Source organism: Anolis carolinensis, chromosome 6, assembly GCF_035594765.1.
Source record: "Anolis carolinensis isolate JA03-04 chromosome 6, rAnoCar3.1.pri, whole genome shotgun sequence".
In the NCBI taxonomy this organism is placed as follows: Eukaryota; Metazoa; Chordata; class Lepidosauria; order Squamata; family Dactyloidae; genus Anolis; species Anolis carolinensis.
The window spans coordinates 90,026,630-90,051,396 of record NC_085846.1 but is presented as its reverse complement, the minus strand read 5'-3'; the positions used below and the strand labels follow the sequence as shown (position 1 = coordinate 90,051,396).

The window sequence follows — 24,767 nt, the reverse complement described above, 5'->3', positions numbered from 1 at the left end:
GGAAAGAAACACAGGTTGTGTACAAAGTTCTAATGAGGTGGTAGACCAATAACCTAACCTGCCTCCATCCCACCGACCACCTATTAAAATGCATGCCCATAAAGACTAGGCCAGGAGTTCTGTCTTCTGCTATTTGAGATTTAACTTCCAGGGTCTTTATCAGTTGATCATATTTCCTGGGGATTCTGAACCTGAAAGTCCAAGACATTTGAAGAGCCAACCTTTAAGTACTATTGAACTAAAATACCCTACACTGGGAAGATTACAACTTTCACACAACTAAGTGATTCAGCCTAGGTTCAGGCTGGCTGCAATCCACAAGAGTGGTTTTTTGCTTATTTAGTATCATATGGTTAGCCTTGGTTTTTGTAAGATAAAAGAGATAAGTCTATGAATAACTATACTTAACTTCATCCACCTTACTTTAAGGCAAGGACCAGAAAAATTACAAAGTCATAAAAAGCCCTTTGTTAAAAATCAGTTTCTAGAGGTTTGCTGTAAAAGAAAGGTCTTAACCCAGAACCATTAATGACTTTTATATACACTAGAAATTAAATACATGAAGACTTGCTCTGAGACACCAAAGAAGGTGCTAAAAATTAAAGAAAGATTGCTGTATTGTGATACTGTGTTTCTGCTTTTTAACAAGTCTACATATATTCATAATAATAATAATAATAATAATAATAATAATAATAATAATAAATAAATAAATCTAACTGAGTAAGCTGAATGAATTGATTAAGTCTTCATTGGTGTTAGTTTAATATGAACATTCAGTAAGGCCTAAATACTCTTATGGCACAAAATCCTATATGATATTGAAAGCTAAGCAGAATCAGCTCTGGTTAATATTTAGACGAGAGACTGCCAACGAATACCAGATGCTGTAGGCTATAGTTCTAAGGAAAGAACTGGTAAAACCATATCTGAATATCTTTTGCCTAAGAAAACCCCGTGAAATTCATATGGTCATATGGACAGGTAAGTTGAAGATATACACACATGCATTCTTGTAGACCAGTGGCTCCCAACCCAACCAGGGACCACTTTGTCCAGGGACTACTCTATGATTCTATAGCCAAGGAGACATCCTATGCCCAGGGAATATTAACTTTTAAAACAGGAGCTTCAACTATATTTTTCAGAATCTATGAGCTGAAGGTGAGAAGGGAGAGAGCAAAATCATTTTACTATAGTCCACTTTTTGTTAGCATGGTGATGAACACAAATCTAAAATTTACATAAAATGTCATCTCTCATGTCATAATAGGTATGGTTAATGTTTTCACCATGAATTCTTTCTCACAGGAAACTAGATTTCTTCTGGAATAATAGAGTTGGAAAGAGACCACATGAGCCATCTAGTCCAACCTTCTGCCGTGCAGAAAAAACACAATAAAAGTACCCAAAGTATGCAAAGACTTTCATATTTACCCTTTGACTGTAAACTTAACATGGCAGAAGGTCCAGTGAATACTAGTGCTGTGGCCTCTATTTCAGATGAAGGAATTGGGAAAGCTATCTCTGAGTATTCCTTGCCTTAAAAATAACATAAAATTCATGACATCATAAATCAACAAGTGACTTTAAAGATCATAGTTATATTCAGTAGGTCTACTTTAATTTGGAATACTTCTACATGTTGTTAGAATGAAGGTGTCAGCAACCTTAGCCAGCATTGCCATTGGCACGAAATGCTGGAAATTGTTTTCCCTATATTTCGAGGGCCTCATAATTCCCAATTCATGCATTACATCAAAGATTGTGATTTTTTTCTTTCATGTTCATAGGTGTATTCTAAAAGTATTATGTTTGTATGGTGATTTTAAAAGTTATTGCTGGCTTCCAACTATTTATATTCCTTACTGTCAAGCTTTAAAATTAATAATTTAATGGCTTATGGTTAATAAAATATTGTTACTTTTAGAAGGTAAATTACTGCTGCAAGAGATGTGATTTATCTTCCTAGCTAATAATAGCTTAAGCAATAAGAAGAGCTATCCTACCTTTAATACATCTGCCACTGAATAATGGTGTTCAGCAATTGCTTAGTGCTTCTACCAGAAAAAACCCAAATGTTTATAATTTCAGATTTTTTTTAAACCAGAAAAGATCTTAGTCTGCCTTGGAGTATTTCATTTAATTTCCTTCTGTATGACAACTAGCATTATTCTTTTTAACATCACAGAACACAGCTTTATCAAGCATTTCAAATGTTTGGATTAATCTTTGGGTTTCACACTATTCAATATTAATTAACTCTGCTCATTTTTTTGTGATTTGATACCTGTTCCTTTTGGTATCATATTATGCAAATTGACATTAATCTATCACTTTTGTATCCCACCATTTCTCTAGGAGCTTTTGACTAAGATCCAGACTTAGGACCTCATCATACAATGGAAATTCAGCGTACTAGGATGCTTCTGCCCCAGTTGACCCACGGAGCCCCACACCGCCCATCATATGATGTAGCCTCACTTCCGACAGGGCTCTATGGGTCAACTGGGACAGAAGCATTGGGTGTGTGCTGCCAACACGGGAGCCTCTCTGTGTTCCTTCCCCGTTGACTGCCTAGTATTGATACATGCTGCTACAGGGTCTTCATCAGATGACGTATCTCAACGTATCTCTGGTTTTTGCAAACTAAAGTATTGTGGCATACATATTTGCTAATCCTAACCAAAGCATACGTAGAAGCTTCCTTTTCTTGTCATTTCTTTTCTCCCCTCTCCCCCCACTGCAGTCAGGAAGATGTATTTTATATATTACAGTTCCCTGGATAGCTTTCACACAGGGAAAATTCACTGCCATTTAAGCAACCAGCGGAGTATGAGGAACACCCACTGCTTTACAATACAAGTACAGAAGTGGAGGACTTAGAATGAAACTAAACTGTGGTGGAAAAAATAGTTTATTTCTCTCCTCCTCCCCCACCAACCCCCGGTAGGCGAGTGAACTGCACCATTAACAAATAACAGACATCATTCTCAGCAGGGATGGTGGCATTTTACTGGTGCCCTTAAGCTACATTTATAAAAATTGGGAGTAGCTGCTGTCCATCACAGTTCACATTACACCCTAACCAAGCCTGGAAATGTTTCCCCTTTTTAGATAGCTAGTTACTTCCAATGTGCTAGTAGTTATTCCTGGAATCTGGAATGACCGACTCTGGGGGTTGGTGCTCATCTCCATTTCTAAGCCAAAGAGCCGGTGTTGTCCATAGACACCTCCAAGGTCATGTGGCCAGCATGACTGCATGGAGCACCGTTATTTTCCTGCTGGAGCGGTACCTATTGATCTACTCACATTGGCATGTTTTCGAACTGCTAGGTTGGCAGGAGCTGGAGCTAACAGCGGGCGCTCATTCCGCTCCAGGGATTTGAACCTGGGACCTTTCGGTCTGCAAATTCAGCAGCTCAGCGCTTTAACACACTGCGCCACCACCAGGGGCAGCAAATATCATGTGATATTTGCTTCTGGTCTGCCACTTCCCTGTGATGAAACCATTCCCAACTATTGATGGGGAAACTCCGTCAGTAGCCCTTGATCATGCCATTGAGACAGGACTTACCTTGATCAGTAAGGTTCAGAGACTTCTGTGGTGGCATGCTGATGACGAGAGGAAGCGGGATTATTTTTTACTCCCACACTTCTCTGCTGAAAAAAAAAGGATTAAATTATTAAATTCTACATCTCACACAATTGCAAAGCATATTTTAATTTTTCTTCCAAAGAGAGGGAAGCAGCACAGCAAATGGTGGAGTTACTCTGCCCACCCAGAATTATGGCCTCGCATTGCTGAGGTGTCATAATTGTATAAGAGAATAACAACATTGGTAAATTGGTCTTATTGCTGGTCATGTAAATGTCAGAAGATAAAGTCATAAAGTCCTGAGACAATATTTCATGCACAAAATTTCCATTATGTTCCATAGGGCTTATTCCCAAACGTATTTCCATTCTTTATGGTTTAATCCATTATTTTGTTAATTAGTGATCAATTATATTCCTTTGGCTTCAATTGCACATTCAGTTATAAATAAATAATAGAACTTTATTTATACCCCACCACTATCTCCCTGTGGGGACTCGGGGCGGCTTACATGGGGCAGCGGCCCAAACAACATAAGGACAAAATATAAGCAACATAATACAAATCACAATATAAAAAAGATAAAACAGTAATACAATATATCAATTAAAACAACAATACAAGATAAAAAATTGCATTTAAAACACATAAATGTTTTAAATTGCAGTTGCTGCAATTGATAATTTTCTGTCTCATGAAATTGTGATCAGGTTCAAGATTACAGGAAATATTATGTCTCTTAACCTTTAAAGATAGTAATTGAAGGAAGTTGTAGTTATATACCTTGAATTCTCAAGTACTTTGGAATGAAGATAGTCTTTGTTCAGTTGCTCCAGTTCCTTTGCAATGATGTTAAACTTTGCTACTTAAAATATTTGATATTATGGTCCACATTGACTGTGATGTCTTACTTAGTTTTTCTCTCCCCTGCTTATTTCCTGGTTTGTTGCTCTTGGGTGGACTGTTCCATTAGCTCTTATTTTAGGGGTGGAGCTTAAAATTCCCCTGTATGTTTGGGTAAGATGGTTCAGCCCTGCAGCCTGAGAGCTCATCTCTAGAGGCTTTTTTCCCTCCAATTTCATTCCAGATCAAAACGTCTTAGAGTTAGGTCAGAGAACTGTCTGGGTTCTTTTGGCCTGGAAAACCAAACAGGTAACCTATATCACATACTTACCACCATAGCTAGTACTTACCATACCTCATAGTTTATGTACTTACCTTATAGTTATCTCATAGCCTAGTGCATATACAGTAGAGTCTCACTTATCCAAGCTAAATGGGCCGGCAGAAGCTTGGATAAGCGAATATCTTGGATAATAAGGAGGGATTAAGGAAAAGCCTATTAAACATCAAATTAGGTTATGATTTTACAAATTAAGCACCAAAACATCATGTTATACAACAAATTTGACAGAAAAAGTAGTTCAATACGCAGTAATGTTGTAATTATTGTATTTACGAATTTAGCACTAAAATATCACGATATATTGAAAACATTGTCTACAAAAATGGCTTGGATAATCCAGAAGCTTGGATAAGCGAGGCTTGGATTAGTGGGACTCTACTGTACCACCACTTCTTGTGCTTCCATTATATAAAATACTAGCTGTGCCCGGCCACGCGTTGCTGTGGCAAAGTGGTGGTGGTATTGGTTAAAAATTGTTGTGTAATTTTTATTTGACTTTTTTTGCAATTTTTTTAAATTTTATTGTAAGTTATATTTTATTTATTATATTTTATTATTTTCTTGTATTATTTTTAGTTATTTTCTGTTATTATAGTATTTTATTGTATTAATTTTTAGTGTTTTTTATTATTTTTATTGGGTTGCTAGGAGACCAAGTTGGAGGAGCTTAGCCTTCTAACTGGCAGCAATTGGATAAAAGCAATTATTCCTCTTTCTCTAATTAGGACTTTATTTTTCTTTTCTTTTTGTTGTATCAACCTAGAGGCGTGGATGATGGGTTGTGTTGTCAAATTTCGAGGTTGGGGGGCCTGTAGTTTTGTTGTTTTGTGGGTCGCTGTGATGCCATCACTCTTTTATATATATAGATTCATCTCATAGCTTGTACTTGCCTCACCTTATAGCCTAGTACTTACCTTACCTTATAGTTACCTCATAGCTTTGTGTGCTTACCTCATATAGTCTTTATAGCCTTCATTCACAATCAATATAGTTTTATTTCGTTATAATTTCAGTGATTTTACCTTATATTATTTCAATTACAGTAAAGGGTTTATTTCCTGTGTTCAATAAACATATTTTTTGTTATCTTTAACCAATTTCAAGAGTGTTTACTTGAAGGTTTTGAGGTATATTAAAGGATAAACTGATTGCTGTTGGGTAGTATAGCCTTCCTTTTCCCCCAGCGTTTCGTCACATTGACCATAGTTTAGTAGGGATCTTCTAGATACAAAACATTTGATCTGGTTCAGATTCCAGAATGTCTACACAGATCTGTGAAACATTCCTACGGACCTGACCTGGATGTAAAAGTTGTTACAATTGACGATGCTAATATAGATCTGAGTTCTAAGGAAAACATCCTTTGTTTCAGTCATTTTACTCAAGTGTTATTCTGAATACCTTTCACAAACATCTCCATATGAATTTCATGTTGACTCTTGTTTACTTTTATGTTGACAATGATTCAAAAGAGTGCACATGATGTTGTTCGTTGCTGTTTTTCCCCACACTCACTACTTTAGACAGTGGCAGGATATGCAAGATTTTGCAAGATTTTGAACCAGTTTACCTTTCTTTCTCCTTTCTGGCCTTGAGTAAACAACTGGAATGACAGTAGTAATTCCCCTGTACATAGAAAACTGTGCCTTGGTAACTGCAATCTTTCTTAATTTCAGCAGTATAATTAAAAGTGGTGGGAATGATTTTACTGTGAAAGAAATGTGGGTTGCAAATCTGTGCAGGCATATTGAAAAACATCTGGATATCTATTTAGATCTATTTTCTGCATTCCTCTGCTTTAAGCAAGACTTTTACATGCAAATTCACTATTTGGGATATTAATATACTGACCAATTTAAGAGTTCCTCTGATGGATTGGATGTGTCATAGCTGTAGGATTCAAAGATGGTAGCCATTTATAGCTATTATAGTGTTTGTAGTTCAACAGAGGTAATTTTTTGTTTAGGGTAGAACAGCTTTTACAGCTTTCTAAAATAAAAGATCAAAAATGGCATATATGCAACATCACACACACACAGTTTCTCCACTTAAATTTTTCTTGGGAAGCCAGGTTGACCAAAATATCTTTAGCATCTTTGTACATCTATCTGAGATAATATTAAGAACAAAAACGGATGTTGTGATTAATGACCCATGCTAATCATTTCAGCAAATTACACAGATATTGCTTATTTGATTCCACCAACAAATTAATTTTGTATTAATCATTAATGTCATTCCCTCTAAAAGTGAATGTGTGTACATGTGCATACACAAACATTGTGTGCGGTCCATATTTTATCAGGTATAGAATAATAATTGGCATATGAGAGTTGGTTTAAACAGGCAATTAGTGAGTAAAGTTATTGAACATTTCAAACAAATATGAAGCCGGAAACCCAAATTGAAACTGTTCAAAAGAATGTAATAGCATTTTGATTGCACAGGTGTTGATGCTTTGATTTATAATATACCAAAAATAAAGCATGAGATTCAATTATGTAACACATTTTTGTTAATTTTCATTAGTTTGAGCCTCTGTTCTGTGAACAGCATTGAGCAAAATATTTGAATGAAAAGTAAGATTTATGGTGGTTTGGGATACATGATGTGACCTGCTTTCATCTTTATTATTGCCTTTCTAAGGAATGTAACAAAGAGACTCATATAAGATGCTTTAAATGTGGACACTGTTGTATTGCGATGTTTCTTGCCAATCAATTGTGTGTCCTAATGCAACAATCAGCAAGTGACCCAAGGACCAAGAGGTTGGAATGCAAGAACAGTTGAGCAGATAAGAAGAAAATCAAAGGAAGAGATTGGTTATCAGCTGATTCGGGATTCATTATTACAAACTACTGTGTTTCCCCGAAAATAAGACAGTGTCTTATATTATTTTTTACTCCCAAAGATGCTCTAGGTCTTATTTTCAGGGGATGTCTTATTTTTCCATGAAGAAGAATTTATATTTATTGTTGAACAAAAAAAATTAACATTTATTCTATACTGTACAGTAGTTGTCATCACAAACCAACATAACTAAACCAGACAAACTGTGACTCCTGTCAAGAATTTCTTGTTACTATCATTATTTCCATATACAGCTGGTATGTAAGCTGCCCCGAGTCCCTCTGGGGAGATGGAAGCGGGGTATAAAAATAAAATTATTATTATTATTATTATTATTATTATTATTATTATTATTATTATTTTATTGTATGACACAGCAAACAAGATAGACATGCTGGATTTCATATCACAAAATCACAAGTCAAACACTTCCCAAGTGTCTAGGACTGTGTAATTTATTATTATTATTATTATTATTATTATTATTATTATTATTATTATTATGTACATTTACCAATCCTGCATGCTATGGTGTTTTGTTTGACAGGCGCCGGGCATGCTTCCAAACAAAAACTTTGCTAGGTCTTACTTTCGGGGGAGGCCTTATATTTAGCAATTCAGCAAAACTTCTACTAGGTCTTATTTTTTGGGGATGTCTTATTTTCAGGGAAACAGGGTAGTAGTTCAGATAAGCAAAGCTAGCAAGGAGTGAAACAGGGCCATTCCAGACAGGCCCAAAACGCAGGACCCATCACAGGTTTACTGATGTGTCCTGGGATTTTCCAGTTTACTCGAGTTTAATAAAACACCTGGAAATATATAAGGTCAGGATCTTTCCAGATGTGAGCACTTTGGGGATCCCCACTGTGATCCCAGTTCTTCAAGCTCCAAGAGCCCAGAGGACCAGGATGGCATCCCCATCCCCCTCCCAGCCCCCGATTTACCCCAGAAACTTATGTGAGGGTCCTGGCTGCATGCTTAGGCTCCTTTGGCAAAAGCTCCTGGCATGTGAAAATGACACATTGGGATGTTTGGGGGGCAGGGGAAAACTGGGACTTTTACATGTTTGCGTTTTATTTTCTCTTTCTGTATTTTTTGTCTTCAATCAATTTTTAAAAATAGTCAACTTGTTGTGTTTATTTCATATTCAACTTTGATATCAGACTCTCTCCCAGGAATATTTTTAATTTTACTTCATTTTGGGGGTTTTCATTCATTTTATTGGATATCTTCTTGAGTATCGTTTCTGGGAAGGAAATAGGGGTTTAAATAGAAACAACATAAAATAAATTAGAAAACCGTGTGTTGGCTTTAAAAAATGCAAATTAACATAAGAGCAGATCAAATAAATCTACTCATTTCTCAAATCTCTTTAGACTATCAGTGCTGCATTGTTTTCTCAGTCAGCACATTCCCCACACCACATATCTGTGATATGCATCTTCTATAGCTAAACTGGACATGTTTGGTACAACTAAAGTTTTCTGGCCCTCGGGTGCCTTAATCTTAGCACTCTCCTGCTGTTTCCAAGCAGTGTTCAATTTGCATTGCTCCTGTAAGCCTCAGGAAAAGCTTCTTAGTATTCAGTATTGCACTTACAAAAAACCCTTAAAATATGTCTTCCATCTTCAAAAGGCTTTTTCTCCTCATTTTATGTATTGCTGATGTTCTGTAAGTAGCGGTTTCCGCAGCTATCTTTGCCTTGGATGTTTCAGTGTGTATGATACTGGATTTTTCCTCATCTCCTGCTAATCACAAAGTTAGGCATGACATATTGGCATTAATCTTTTCAGCCTTTTTAGGATCTGATAACTTGTTGTGGTTGTGTGCCCTCAGGTTGTTTCTAATTCATGTCAACCCTAAGGTAACCATATTGCAGGATTTTCTTAGCATGATTTATTCAAAGGGGGCTTGCCCTTGCCTTTCTCTTAGGCTGAGAGTGTGGGATTTGCCCGAAGTCAGCCTGGTGAGTTTTGTTGCTGATAATGGACTCCATCCTTGATCTCCAAAGTCATAGTCCAACACCACCATACCACTTCACATTTGATAACAGGTGTAAAATATAACTTTTGGGGGATGTTGCATATTTGGATTGGAATACTATTTTTATTATTCAGATTGCCATAATGGCAGGGCCAGTACAAGACATGAGAGACTCCACAATCCACGTATAGAAGCAGACCAGACTGGAAACCGAGACTTATTTTAATTCTTATATTGGGATACTGTTTTCCCCTGCACTAGAAAGCAGCTAAATAGCTTAGGGAACACAGAGTAAATGTATGACATTTCTACATTTCAGCTTCTGTAGTGCTGATCTGCTCTGCCAAATGGAAGGCTGTAAGACATATGTTTTCAAGAAAGCCAGCCCTACCATTATACAGAGTATGGACACTGCTCTCTGGTTCTTTTTCCTGTCCCACTGATGGTTGTCTTCTACTAGAGTATATAGTTGGATATGACACAAACTTGTTTGGAATCCTAACAGTAGCTTGCTACTCTTAGTGTGCATACACACTGTAGAATTAATGCAGTTCGACACCACTTTTACTGCCATGGCTCATGCTCGAATCCTGAGATCTGTAGTTGAATGAGACACCAGTATTCTATGGCAGAGAAGGCTAAAGACCTTGTAAAACTTCAGCTAGCATGATTCCATGGCATTGGGCCATGCCAGTGGTGTCAGACTGCATTAATTCTACACTGTAGCAGCATCCAGTGTTGCAATACATTTTATGGGTATTTGCGTGTCCATTGGGAGATTAAGGAGTGATAAGGAGACAGAGAGGAAGTGGGGCGGTGGAGGCTGCCCTCCTTCCTACCAGTTCTCATATTCCCGGGCTTGCACATAAACCATCCCACCCCCAGTTTTTGAATGGATGGATAAAGTGTATAATGCATGCATGCATGAAAGAATGGATCCACATGCACCCAGCCCCATTCCCAAATATCATTCATAAATATAAACACACATATATTTGCTTATATCAAAGCCAAAATGCTTCCTCCATCCCTCCCAAAAACCCAGTACAGTGTTCCCTCACTTATCGCTGGGGTTAGGTTCCAGAACCACCCGCAATAAGTGAAAATCCACGATGTAGGGTCACTATATTTATTTTAATATTTATACATTATTTTAGTAGTTATACACTATTTTAAGTCTTTATCAACCAATCATGTGTTCATAAATCGCCTCCTTCTCCTCCCATTGCCGCTTGGGCTCCTTTTCTCTCCCTTTGGCTTCTCCTTCCTCCCTTCCTTAGGCTGTAAATTGTAATTTTTTATGATTTATAATAGTCTTTTAGAGTTTATTGAAAAACTGCGAAACAGCGAATCCACGGAAAGTGAACCGCAAAGTAGCGAGGGAACACTGTATATGTTTGACGTCCCCTCAGTAAAAATGATCTGCATATGCTCCATAAGGAGAATGTACACATTGGCTGGTTCTACAAATGAGCCACTTAGCTCCTATATTACCCCTAACATATGTATCATCCAGCTTTCCACTGTCATTTCCATCTGTTTGGCTCATTTCACAGGCTTGATTTTTAAAATCAGCAAGGCATTTTGCAACACAAACAGAATTTTGAACATTGTTGTTTGGTTTTAATAACTGAAATGTGGTTCCTGTTTGTGAGATTTGTTTATGTGTTTTTCATTTTTCTCCATGCTGTCCTGTGACTTGATTTTTCTTTCTTTCTGTTGAGCTGTCTTTTTTCCTCTTCTTGACTTCAGATGGTTCCTACGAGTGCTCGAAATCAAGGGTGAGTCCAAGTGATCACATATATGAGGGCACAGAAGAGATGCTTCCAGCCTATGGGGAGCCTAAGTACATGACAGTGCTTCTGAAAGCAAATGCACAGCTGCCAATCTTAGCCGGGGAGTCAGCCAAGAAGCCAGATGCTACAAGAAAAAGAAGATCGTCTACAGTTTGGCACTTGTGAGTCCCACGAGTGCCATTCAAACACAAAAAGGTCCAGAGTGTTTCACTGAACAATATGATAGGATGCAAAATACCTCACCTGTTAAAAAGGCAGCCTGCTGAATTATGACAGCCCCAGACAAGGTAAGAAATAAACGGCGAGAGGTATGCAAATTAAGCATGTTGAACTGAAGCATATTTCCAAATTAATTTTAATTTACACACCAAGCTTGGAAATCTGTGGAATCCAAACCCTTTGCTAGTGCTGCAGAGAGATAGCAGTAACTAATGGAGCTTGACCAAGAATGCCAATTTGACCCAGTTTTACGATATGGAGAACCATTTGCTAATAAATGGAACAGATAAAGCTTTTAACTCGGGTGATTTCTAGCAAATCACTCCACTTACCTTCAAAAAAACATATTTGCCTCCCATATGGCTCAACCAGTTAGTACAATATGTGGTGCTGCAGTAAGGTAAGTGCAAAAATATTCAGTATGACTGAGTTGGCTCACTTTATATTAATGTCTGTACCTAGCTCTTGGCCATAATCGATGCTTCCCCTTCTTCCTTCTTTCTTGTTTTCTTTCTTAAGTTTTTTTTTTTTTTTTTTTTTTGGTAATCAGACTTTTAAATTCCAGTGACTTTTTTTAATGGAAGCATACCTTTGATTCAAAGAAGGCTTTTTAGTTTAGTAGAAAAGGAAAGGCACTGAAAATGTTTGCAGTTTTGAAATTAATCCTTTTCAGAGTACTAGCTGAATATGAGCTGCTGGAAATAAAAGCAATGGGCTTCTATCGCTCTTATATCCTGTTTGTGGACTTCTCATAGATGACTGATAGGCCTTTGTGTGATACAGGACGGTGGGCTAGATTTGGATTTGGATCTGTTGAATTAGGCTTCTTAATCTTGCAAAGTTTTGGGCAATTTTACTAGGGCCATGTTCATAAACATGCACATTAATCACGGATTACACAGAAAGTAAGGTACACACATGTGTCAACACAAGGCCCATGTGGCCTGCAAGGTTTTTAATGCCAAGGCAACATACTGAAATTTATGCAGTCGTACAATTAAAAACAGCCCTTTCAAGGCAACCAAAAGGCTGATGTGGCCCTTGGTGAAAATGGGTTTGACACCACTGGTATAGAAGAACAAAGATAATATTGTGTCAGTAAAAGTTCCAAATTTTCAAGCCAAAATCGAATCTAGACGTTCAAGCGATGTCTCTGTTGGAATAGACATTCTCATCACCACTCCATGCCTTTGAAATGTTTGTATTTCGAGTTATTATGATGTATATTATCTGATGCTTAGAGCTATATCTCTATATATCTCTAAGTATAGGATAATACTAGCTTTAATCAAATAAATTAAATATACTAAAGGAACAGAAGATGTGTGGTAAGGGAGAGACATATGTGTTTAATGTTCTGCATAATGTGTATCAGGGAAACCAAATTTGTATTTATCTGAGAACACAGGATCTAAGCAAAAGCATGCTGTAAAAGTTTGTTTCAGCATTGCCTTTGAAGAATGTTTGCATTCCTGGATTTGCTGTATATATTTATGAAATGCATAGAATTTTAATATGCTCTGAGATCTAAGAATATAGAGTGTTAGAAAAGTGCCTATGACCAATAGTAGAAAACTGCCTCTTCACGCTTTCAATGTTCAAAATATATTCAGATGTAAAGGGGGGAAATCCAATAATTTAATTGCAACAACAAATGCAGTGATGTGTGTTTATCTTACTTTTACACACAGGGATTTACTAAAAAATTACCTTATGGAAAAGTAGTTATGGGTCCAAAAATCCAGACTCAATGGAGCACTGCTCACAAAAGTTATTAAAATCAAATGGTTCTTTTAAACTTGAAATTCAAGTTCAGAGAACCAGCTAATCCAAATGGAAATTGAATGATATATCCTCTGGAAAATGATGAAACTATTGCACTCAAGGAGAAATATTGAGTGATGGAATAAACGACGAACAACTCAATTCTTTGGGTAAAAATGAATTTTCCAATTATGTATTACCCTTTTGCATTTACACTATACAATTCCTAAGAAGGGCACCTTTCTCAAAACTATTGGATCAACCTTTGGTCCCCTTGCTATAATTCAGCTCTTTTAGACTTTCTATGTATTGATGTTTTCATATTGTAGAAAATACAAATGTCAAATCTATAACAAAGCAATCATATTACCAATACACAGTTTTTACTTAATTCTTTTTAAGGCAATGGTAATGTGACAGAAAAAAAATCTTGTTGCCTACAAAAAGTTTCTATTGATTATTTTGGCATATAGCACACAAATCTTGTATGTCTCCATTACAAGTGTTTGTATATGACACAAACAGAATGCAAATAGGAAAAAAAAACATTTATGTGAAATTCTATATAGCTATATAACAATTGAGCATCATTAGTGGGCTCTTAATAACATCTGGGTTTTTGTTCCCAGAACCAACACACACACACAATGCCCCCCCATTCCATGAATACCAAAATCTGTGGATGCTCAAGTTCCCTTATATACAATGACATAGTAAAATTGTGTCTCTTATATAAAATGGCAAAATAAGCATTTACTTTTTGGGTTTTTTTTAAACATTCTTAGATCGTTGATGGTGGAATCCATGGATCAGTGGAAATGGAAGGCAACTAGGTGTCTTTAGATGTCTCTTTAGCGTAAACCCTATTCAGTTGTTCAATGAACACAAGAATAACAGGAACAGCCTCGTTCCACCACATTTCTCTATTATCTTGCTGAATAGAGAACAATAATCTGAAGAAAACAGTGGCTTCTACACCATCAGAAACCCTGGTTTTTCACCTGATGTGGAGGTTCTCTATTTCAAGTGGTCATTGTCCATTGTATAAATGCTAGAAATAATAAATATAAATAAATAGGTACTTTGTTAAGAATCTCAAGTCAAATGGATTTCCTCCCTTTACATATATCTGAGTAACACTGTTTTGGTATCTTTAGTTTGTTGTTATGGCTTTCCATGGGTTTGACACCTCATTTCCCATGCTGTGAATCAATTTCCCCATACATTTTAATTTCTTCATAAGTACAGTTGGTTAAAGCATAATAGGTAAATGATTTCCTACTTATTTTTGTGAAATATGATATTGGACATTCCAGTTGTGAAGTTTTCATAGATGGAGTGAAAGACATTTGGCTAAAATTCTTCAAGCACACCTTTTAGAAAGGCTTTGTGTTCTTGGCTTCTTTTCTGCATAGGACCATCTTCAGAGTGATCTATCACTTAAGCTCCTCATTCAGATGATGTATTGCTCAAATACATCATCAGCTTGAGTAGTCTTACCAGTGATTTATATGCCTAGTAAATCATTAGTGAAGCAGGCTGATGATGCATTATTCAAGGATGGTGCCACAGGAAGTTCTAGATGAAGATTCAAGAGGATTACAAGATGAAGAGGCAGCCATCCTGAAGACTACATCTTTTGAAATTTGAAGAGCAATCAAACTTGGTGCTAGGAGTGTAATCCTTTCCTGCTTTCATTCTCAGAGGAAGGAACAAGCATTCTTAGCAGTTTTCTACCAACTGTAAGAACAAGTCTTCAAAAACTGCAGGTTTTGCAGTTGAACACTTATTCTATACAAATTTCACATGTATTTTTGCACAGAAGATTATGTTTTATATACAGGAAATGCTGTTTCTTGCACAGAAATTGCTGATTTGAACATACACATAAAGTAATGTCCAACATTTTCTCATAATAAGTCCAAAACTGTGAATATTCTTATCAGTACAGGTTTCTTTTTGTCACACTTTTCTGATGTTCAAGAACACTGTGGTTGGTATCATGCATTGCAAGTATGGATCTGTAACCCAGAGGTATAGATCCATAACTTCCCATATTCACCAATGCTATGTGTTTATAATCATAGAAAGATGGCCCCAATCTTAAATGTCCCTACAATCAGCACCTGCACCAAGTGATAGAGATCTCTTCTGCTACTAATTGGGGTACAGTAGGATGATATTTCCACCCCCTCCCATAAGGTTTATTGCACAGAATTTGAATCGTTCCATTCTTGTGTTTGAGAAGGAAATAAGCCAAGTTTTAGATTTGTAAAATATTCAAAACTACTGTGATATGCAGAAATGTAACACAGAAGCTTTCCTCTAATTAAATTTTCATGTAAAGAATGTTTTCAAACACAAATAAACAATTAAAGATGTATCTCTATAATATCACTCAGCAAAGTTGACTGTTACCACAACTTCAATTTAAATAGAGATTATTTTAAAAGACATTTATATGGGGCAGTTATAGACTATAATTGAAGTTAATAGTGACTGCCTTTGAGCAAAGTTAACATATACAAAATCGATCACAGGAACCTTTAATTGCAAAAAGGTTACAGCCCTTATAGGACTATTCGGAGATGAAGCACACTGAAGATTGTAGCACCTATTATATCACTTGTCCTTTAAACCATTCAATTTAGTCAGTCAGATAGGTACAGATTTCCTGGAGGCACAGATTGATTGCCCTAAGGAGCTTCTCTTAACTTTACTATTTTGCTGTCTAACTAAGTCAGTAATTAAAAGTATTATGAAACATTTCCAAGTAGCATAGTAGCACTTCTTCAAATATCTTAGATTACAGTGATATAATACACACGATGCTTATTGTCCTATTGTAATCTATCATAAACATGTAACGTCAATACCAGAAATGAATGTGATCAGCCAGGATATGGCCAATGTATTTTGTTTAATCTTTGTATACAGAAAAGAAGCCACAGGTTATAAAAATAGGGGTTTCATGTTCAGGTTAGCCATAAGACATATTTAAAAATCCATACTGTTGGGAAAATTAAACCAACTAAAAAAAGTTCAAAAACCATATAATCTTTTGAGAGTGTCTGCTACTTTAATCTGGCTGAAATGACAAAAAATTAACCTTAAGGTCATGTAAGCAACATTTTCTTTTGAGAGTTTACTCTGTGAGGAAGATGTGAGAGAAATCCCCAGAGATTTAGGAGGAGAAATGGTAACCAAGGAATACAAAGATATTGTTTGAGTATGCACAGCCACAATATTATTTGGTTAAGCTATGCCATAGATATAGCATGGGACTGTGATTTCAAGCATCACCTGACTTACAACAGAAGAAGTTTCACATGATTGAAACCCACTGCATATAACCTTAAAGCCCTTGCCTCAAGACTCCTTTCAAATCTCAAATGTTTGGGACTACTGCTTCCAGCATCCAATACCATTGAGCAAACTGATTGCAGCTTTTGAGAGCTGAAGTCGTAAATACCTGGAGGACACCGTTTGGGATGGTATACCTTAAGGGGATACCCAAGAGTTGGAGCTTCCCCTGACTTGACAGATCCCATCTTCTACTGAAATAGATCTGTCCCAATGCCAAACTGGTATGTACACGATGACATAAAATGAAAGGTATCCTGCTTTTGAAGAAGTGGTTCATGAAAGTAGTGTGAGTGAGGGTGACAATATTCTTGCGAACAGTACTACTTTATCAGAACCTAGACAAAACAGCCCAAAGGCTAAAGAGAGAGTTGGACAAATAGAACAGGCACTAAGCAGAGAGAGGACAATAGTTTTAAATACCCAGCTAGGGAAATGTCCCATGGGCTCTGATATTTCTAAACCAGTGCACAGATCATGAGAAATAAATAAGGTGAAGTGGAACTTTTAGCACTACGAAACAGTTACGATATAATAGGCATCACTGAAACCTGGTGGAATGAGCCTATAATTGGAATGTAGTAATGGAGGGGATATAACTTATTTCAGAGAAATAGGCCTGAATAATATCAAAACTCCGCATAGTTTCTCTCCTGAAGGACCTGAGTAATATGCCACCCCTTATTGGACCACGCTGGACCCTGCCTTGGTGGAACAGCTAGTGTTCCTCAAGGTCAGCCTCCCCCTTTGGGGCTTCCCGGAACTGGACCCCTAGCTGAAGCGAGCATGACAAGCAGTTATTTCATTTCATTTCATTTCATTGGCAGAACACTGTCAGAAAAAACTTTATCAAGTGTTCTTTTAGGGATGGTAGAATTCTTTAAACTCTCAGATGAAACTATCACAGGGTTTTCTAGGCACAATTTAATTGGAGTGGGGTTGTCTATGCCTTCCTTTGAAGCTGAAATTGTGACCCGTTCCCTAAGATTCTTTGTCTGGGCAGGGATTTAAACCCGGGTCTACAGAGTCAAAATTCTACATTCAAACCATTATACCATGCAAGTCATCTATACAAGAAAATGTGCAGTATCTCAATCCTACATATCTCACATTCAGAAATAAGAATTGCATGCATGATTATTGTTTATAAGTCTCATTGATATGAGTGATTTAGGAAAGTGATTTAGGGTCCACTCTATCTTTGTAATCGCATTTCCTATTACAAACCTATACAAAACTTACGATCTAGGGGGAGGCCCTTCTCTCGCTCCCACTACCATCTCAAACGCAGCTGGTTGGATAAGGGAGAGGGCCTTCTTGGTTGTGCCCCCCCAACTCTGGAACTCTATTCTGAGAGAAATCAGATTTGCTCCCTCCCTGGCCTCATTCCAAAAAGGTTTGAAAACCTGTTTTTTTTTTCCAAGCCACCTTTGATTAAGATGAACAATTGACTGAGTCCCTACCTCCACCCATATCCTAGGCTCTGCACTTTATCATTGGCCCATGTTATTAGTATTCCTAACATATTGCACAACTATAATTTTATTCCTCTGCCCCAAGATTGAATCGCCATTGTGGCCCCCTTGGCTACTGGCTAGGCTTTTATTATGTGATGTTGTGATTTTATAGTTCTGATGTATTAATTTGTTGTAATTGGAATGTATTTTACGTTGTTATATTTTAGTGTATATAGCTGGGCTGGTCCCCTCGGGGAGATGAGGTGGGATACAAGAATAAAGTTATTATTATTATTATTATTATTATTATTATTATTATTATTATTATTTATTTAGGTTAATCACATGTGCTTAAATTGAAAAAGTTATTTAAAATCAATGGATATACTGAATGTTATTAAACTTGGTAGGTTTTCTGCCCTGCTTATGTTGTCTCGCTGTACCACAAATTGAGTGGAGACATCTTCTAGTTTTTAAAAATATTTTTAATTGAAAAAACATTTTAAAATTCCTAGAAATCAGTATATTAATTATACTTTCTGAAACCTTGCAGGATTGATGGCCTGTTTATGTTGTCCCATTGTGCAGAAATTCAAGGGGATACCTTTTGTAGTTTCATTTAAAAATATTTCTTGACATTTAAAATTTTCTAAAAATCAGTGGATGACCAAAATGTTCTGAAACTTGGCAGGCTTAAAATTGTAAATGGTGCCTACAAGTGTGTCAAGTTTCATCCTGATAGCCATAAAAATGAAAGAGAAACAAGCCTCACAATTTTCCCCACTGCTGCTAATGGAATGAATCTTAATGAAGTAATTATGAAGCCTTGGAGATTCGAATTACAAATTGAAATGGGACCCTTCTGAATCTTTACAAATCGAAACATGGACCATCCAAATCTCTTAAATTAATTACTAAATGGATTTCAGCCATTTTGCACACCTCTGAATCATTTTATATGATTTAATTGTTTTGGATTTTTAAAAATTACTACAGTAGAGTCTCACTAATCCAAGCCTCGCTTATCCAAGTCTCTGGATAATCCAAGCCATTTTTGTAGTAAATGTTTTCAATATATTGTGATATTTTGGTGCTAAATTCGTAAATACAGTAATTACAACATAACATTACTGCGTATTGAACTACTTTTTCTGTCAAATTTGTTGTATAACATGATGTTTTGGTGCTTAATTTGTAAAATCATAACCTAATTTGATGTTTAATAGGCTTTTTCTTAATCCCTCCTTATTATCCAAGATATTCGCTTATCCAAGCTTCTGCCGGCCCATTTAGCTTGGATAAGTGAGACTCTACTGTATTTGTAATCCATGTGTCTTGTTTTGATCCATGTTGTGAGCTGTCTTGGGTTCCATTTGAGAGACAAACACATCAAATTTTCTGGAGTTGTTGTAGATCAGCCATCATGGCCTGTATTCCATCAAGAGATGGAGTTGGAAACAGATGAGGCTGAGGATTTTGCAGACAATTCTGCTTCAAGCCAAGGCCCCATGACCTTGCAGATGCCTGATATGGTGATTTCAGAAGAACCACTAATTGGCAGACATTCTGAAGTCTCTTCATCATTACCCACACCAGATGGTGTTGACCTGGGTAAAGATGAGATGTTTAATCAGAAGGAATTTGTTACTAGAGATAGAAGCAAGAAAGATGGAGTGAGAAGGTCTTGAAGATTAGCTCACAAGTCGGATGGCTAACTTTCCCAAGGGAAGTTTTGGGGGTCCTGTACTCCTTAATCTTACAGGCTTGGGATTCCTTAAAGGTGCCCCTTACTGTATTCTTGTTGCCGTGTCAACTTTGCCTTTCCTCGGAAGAGGTTCCAGTTTCCAGCTCCTTGCCTTGTCTTCTGAATCTGTGCCGAGTTTCCAGTTTCAGGAGAGCCGAGCCGAGCCGCGACTCCCGAGTATGCCTTGCCTTGTTACCGTGACTTCCTTGTTCCTGAATCGAGATTGACTTCGCTTTGTTTACCTTGCTTCTTTGACTTTGCTACAGGACTTTTCAAGCGGATTTGCAGTGCTTTGTTTCCGCTATTGTTTCATGGACAAACTTTGATTTCTAAAGGAAGCTATCGAGCTTCACTTGTGGATTACAAATTGGACATTGACAAACACTTTCTGAATTGCAATAGACTATATATTATGGACTATTCCTTACTCTGACTTTCCACCTTAAATGTGCATAGAGATATATATTCTGCTTCAATAAACGGCTTGTGTGTTATATTGGCTCCGGTCTGGTTTTCGGGTGCTCACTCTGCCTTGGGGTACAACAGGAGTCCTAGTCCAACACTTAAACTACTGCAATAAATTGGTTCTTTAATCTGTTGGACACCACTCTTCCCCTTAATTTCAGTTTTCTTTAATCTGTTGAACACTGCTGTATCCATGAAAATCATTTTAGATAAAGTTATTTCTTTCACATTTATGGTTACAAACATCAGATATTAATGTGCTCAATGATTTTTTGCTGTGGTTAATGAATACATCCATTGCTCTGTTTGGAGCTTAACTGTTCTTGTATTTTCTTACTGTTAAATGTTATGGCCTTTGGCTAATGCAATAAATCAATTGATTTGATGAATCTAATATTTTGACATCACTGAAGGAAGAAATATTGCTGTACTTTGGCAACATTGGTAAGTTAATAATAGCTGTGGTGCTGGTTTGAAATGCTATGTAATTTGGCTATTTTGCTTTCCCCCATCATAGATTGGACAAATATGAAATATGAATCTATATTTCACAAAACACTGCTATCTTAGAGAGAACAAAAGTATTTCTCTTTTTAAAAAATGAATCTTTATGAAATCTCCATGTTAGAATTTTCTTTAATGGTTTCCAGTTTTTCTTGAATATTGACTTGATTCTTTACAATGGTCCTGTTTAAATGTTAATCTATTACATTATATTTTACACAATGAACTAGATAGTATGTAAATAATAAACATTCTTATATATATGAAAGAAGGATATCTAAAAATCTGATGATATATTTCAATATTTTTTAATGAATCTATAGTTGCATTCTTGTCCTTAGATACAATAGCTGTTATCTCTTGAGCTATGTTATATAAAATATACATACTTTTTTCATTAAAAAGTAATCGTAACTTTATTTGGTTACAGGACCTGCAGAAGTTGGAAGATCCAAATGGGTCACGGACCCCATTGCTAGCCACTGTCCAATCTTTCCTGAGACAACCTGCTGGGCCACCCCAGCTGTGATCTGTCTCAGGTTCCCATGGTTGTTGGTGCAAACTATGCCTGCCCCTGCCTAAGCTGGCAATCACCATCCCACATAACGGTCAGGATTCCACTCTGGAAATCTTTAATTCACCAGTAACCATTTGCAGTGGTGCCCATATCAACTACACAAAATCAAGGCACATGGACTGACTCATAGAAATTTAGAAATTATTCTGCTTTTAAATTTGTGTCTATTCTATTAGAAAGATGCAGTTTTCTCATAAATAAAAAGTAATAAATATAATCTAAAATTTGCAAGGATGCAATCCAGGGAAAGCATATTGATCCAGAAATCTCAAAAAATATCACCAGCCGCTACAAATTTGTAGTGGAATTGATCCAAAGGTGAAAGCCTCATCACCTGTGTTATTAATTTATTGCACAAATCATCTATTTCAATAAACATTTCAAAGATGGCCTTAAAAACCTATAAAATAATAGCAATCAGTAAAACAGAATAAAAATAGCAACACAAAATGTCTCATCAGATTACATCAAAGTACCATCTTCAGACTTCAGACTACAAATCTAGAAAGATAAGGTTTACTGATGTTTTATGTGACTTCAATATCAACACCATTTCTTAACCTTCAAGATTCCACCCTATAAGGAGAGGAAATGATAAGCTGAGGTGGTATCACCAGTAGGAATTTATCCTATATATTCATGTATAAGTCTAGAAATTTTAAGTAAATAAGCAATCCAAATAACCTGGGTCAACTTATCCATGGGTCAATGTGAGTACTGCACCTTAACTCTTATCAAAAAAGGAACCATTCCTTTCTCTAAGTAAAGTAGCAAAAGGCAAAAGCTTAATCTGTTGTGGGAGAACCTAAAAGAAGTGGCAGCCAGAGGCAAGTAGCCCCCTGAGTTGGCATTGGTGCTTTCTCTTCTGCATGGAATGACCCACAACTTACCCACTGGTCATATTAAAATCCATAATTTTAACTCTGAAACCTGCCTCTGACTTAGACACAAGGTTGACTTATACATGTATATATATATAGTACCTTAATACAGTGTTGATTCTACTTTTGGATTCTTGGTTATGACAGGTTTTGCTATATGTATTCTGTGTCTGTTCTTTTGCTTATGGTCATAAACAACATTCTATTATGCAATGAATTTAGTATAAGAATGCGGCTTTTTAAAATCACAGCAAATCTATGCCAGTGTTTTGTTGCTGGATTTCTCTTTTCATTCAAATGTGCAATCCCAGCTAATATTGTTGGGGTATCTCTGCAACCAATTGGTGACTAAGAAAATCCCAAACACCATCCAGCAGAAACTTTACAGCCAGAAAGAAAGAAGAGTCATCCTTCTTCTTGAGCTCCTATATTCTTTTTGGCTGCAGGAGTGTCCTATTGATCTACATACATACACTATAGTTATGTCAATGTATGCCACCAACAGGATGCTTACCTCATTTTTTTTTTTTGCCCAGCCATTTCCAGAAAACCTTTGTGGACCTTAGCAAACTTGGTGTTCAGGACAATATTTGTTGCACCAACTTTATTCTTAGTAGTTCTACATCCACATTTTATTCTCAGTTGACCCAGTGTGTGAACATCAACTATACAGAGGGGAATGGGAAACTGCAATTTGTTAATTTTACTATGTATGGCAACGTTTGAAACACCTTGTATTTGTATGCTCACAAAAATGTCTGGCTGGTACCCTTTTACTGAATTACAATGGCAGAAGCTAGACATATGCCATTGTATTCACTACTGAAGAAGAGTGTTAGACTTATGCCATTGCAATTCAATTTTATGGTTGTTATGTAGGCTGGGATTCTGTTCCAGTCATACAATGTCCAAAACCTCTAAAAACAAATACACATGCAGCTAGATTTTTGTAGATCAGTGGTTCTCATTCTGGGGTCCTCAGATGTTTTTGGCCTTCAACTGCCAGAAATCCTAACAGCTGGTAAACTGGCTGGAATTTCTGGGAGTTGTAGGCTGAAAACATCTGGGGACCCTAGGTTGAGAACCACTGTTGTACATGAACATGTTACAAGGATGTCATCTCTGCAGATACCTGTCACTGTGCAACCAACTGCAGAGATAGCCAGCTAAATGCAATCATCACTCGTCTACCTACTCTCCAACTTCACAATCATGGCCATATTGGGAGGAGGGGGAAGGAATTCTGCTTACAAGGTGATTTGGGGTGTAGTACCAGGAGATAAAACTATAGAGAAATGGCTACAAAATACACCTGATGAAGGATTTCAGCTGTTTTTCTGGTTTCATTTAAATCACTATGAATGTTAAATCTGAGTCCAGAATACTGCAGCTTTCTGGGATGGAATCGGAAGATGTGCAGTACAGATGGCACCTAAAGAAGTACAACTCTATTCTGAATATGTAAAAGGCCCTGTGTGAGTAAATGAAGAGAAAATGCTATGATGTCATATTTTTCCATCCAGCTTTCTATTTCTTTAAGATAAGCAAGTCAGACCAATTTGTTGTTTCAATTTATAACTCAGCAGGCATCACCTGGTTTGCTGAATATCAAGCTGTGTTGCTTTTGCTTTGTTGAGACAACACCTGTCAACATTTCCACTTTCTTTTCCAGAGGTTTCTATTAAACAGCATTGCCAGATTTGTTTCATAATCCAACATGAGGGAAAAACCAAGGATGTAATGCCTATCCAGTGGGAGGAGAGAAAAGGTTTGCGATCAGAATACCATTTTAGCTCCTGTGGTCTAGTCATTGTGTTTTAATATTGTTAACTTTGATACCATGTATTTTAATAGGAGTTCCATCATTTATCAAGTTATTATGTTTAGCTTTTGGCCACTAAAAGTAGGAGTTACAGATCTCTGCTGGCTAAACCTGGTTTATTTAGAAGGTTACTAGTTTATTTATGATGAAGGATGAAGCAACAGTCAACACTATTATGGGATGGTGAATTGTAGTACAAGAGGGAGTTAAAATGTTTGAAGATCCAAGCCTATATCATCTTCCTTGGGAGCGATGAACTCAATAAGGATGACTACTGAGAAGACATACATGGGGTACCTCAAGACTGTAGAATTAATATAGCTTGGCACTACTTAACTGTCATTCCTCCATGCTATGGAATCCTAACATTTGTACTTGGTAGAGGTGCTAACCATGAAGGCTAAAGGCCATGTAAAACTATAACTCCCATGAATCCATAGCACTGAGCCAATTAAAGAGGTATTAATTCTATAGTGTAGATGCATTCATAGTATTGTGCTACCAACTTTGTAAGGTATGACTACAATTGTTAATGATATGAAAAACTCTCTAAAACAT

General features: G+C 36.7%; 1 long non-coding RNA gene across 2 annotated transcripts in view; it reads right to left on the bottom strand.

The window, feature by feature from the left end:
- Window positions 1-4,692, bottom strand: part of LOC134300025 (uncharacterized) — a 63,827-nt gene extending 59,135 nt beyond the window's left edge. The window contains exons 1-2 of one of the 2 annotated variants that reach the window (XR_010007286.1): window positions 4,382-4,692; window positions 3,578-3,663 (exon numbers count right to left, since the gene is read on the bottom strand). This is a non-coding gene — a long non-coding RNA (uncharacterized LOC134300025). The remainder of the gene's footprint in view (window positions 1-3,577; window positions 3,664-4,381) is intronic. The other variant, XR_010007285.1, reaches the window with a different exon arrangement.
- Window positions 4,693-24,767: the final 20,075 nt, after the last annotated feature.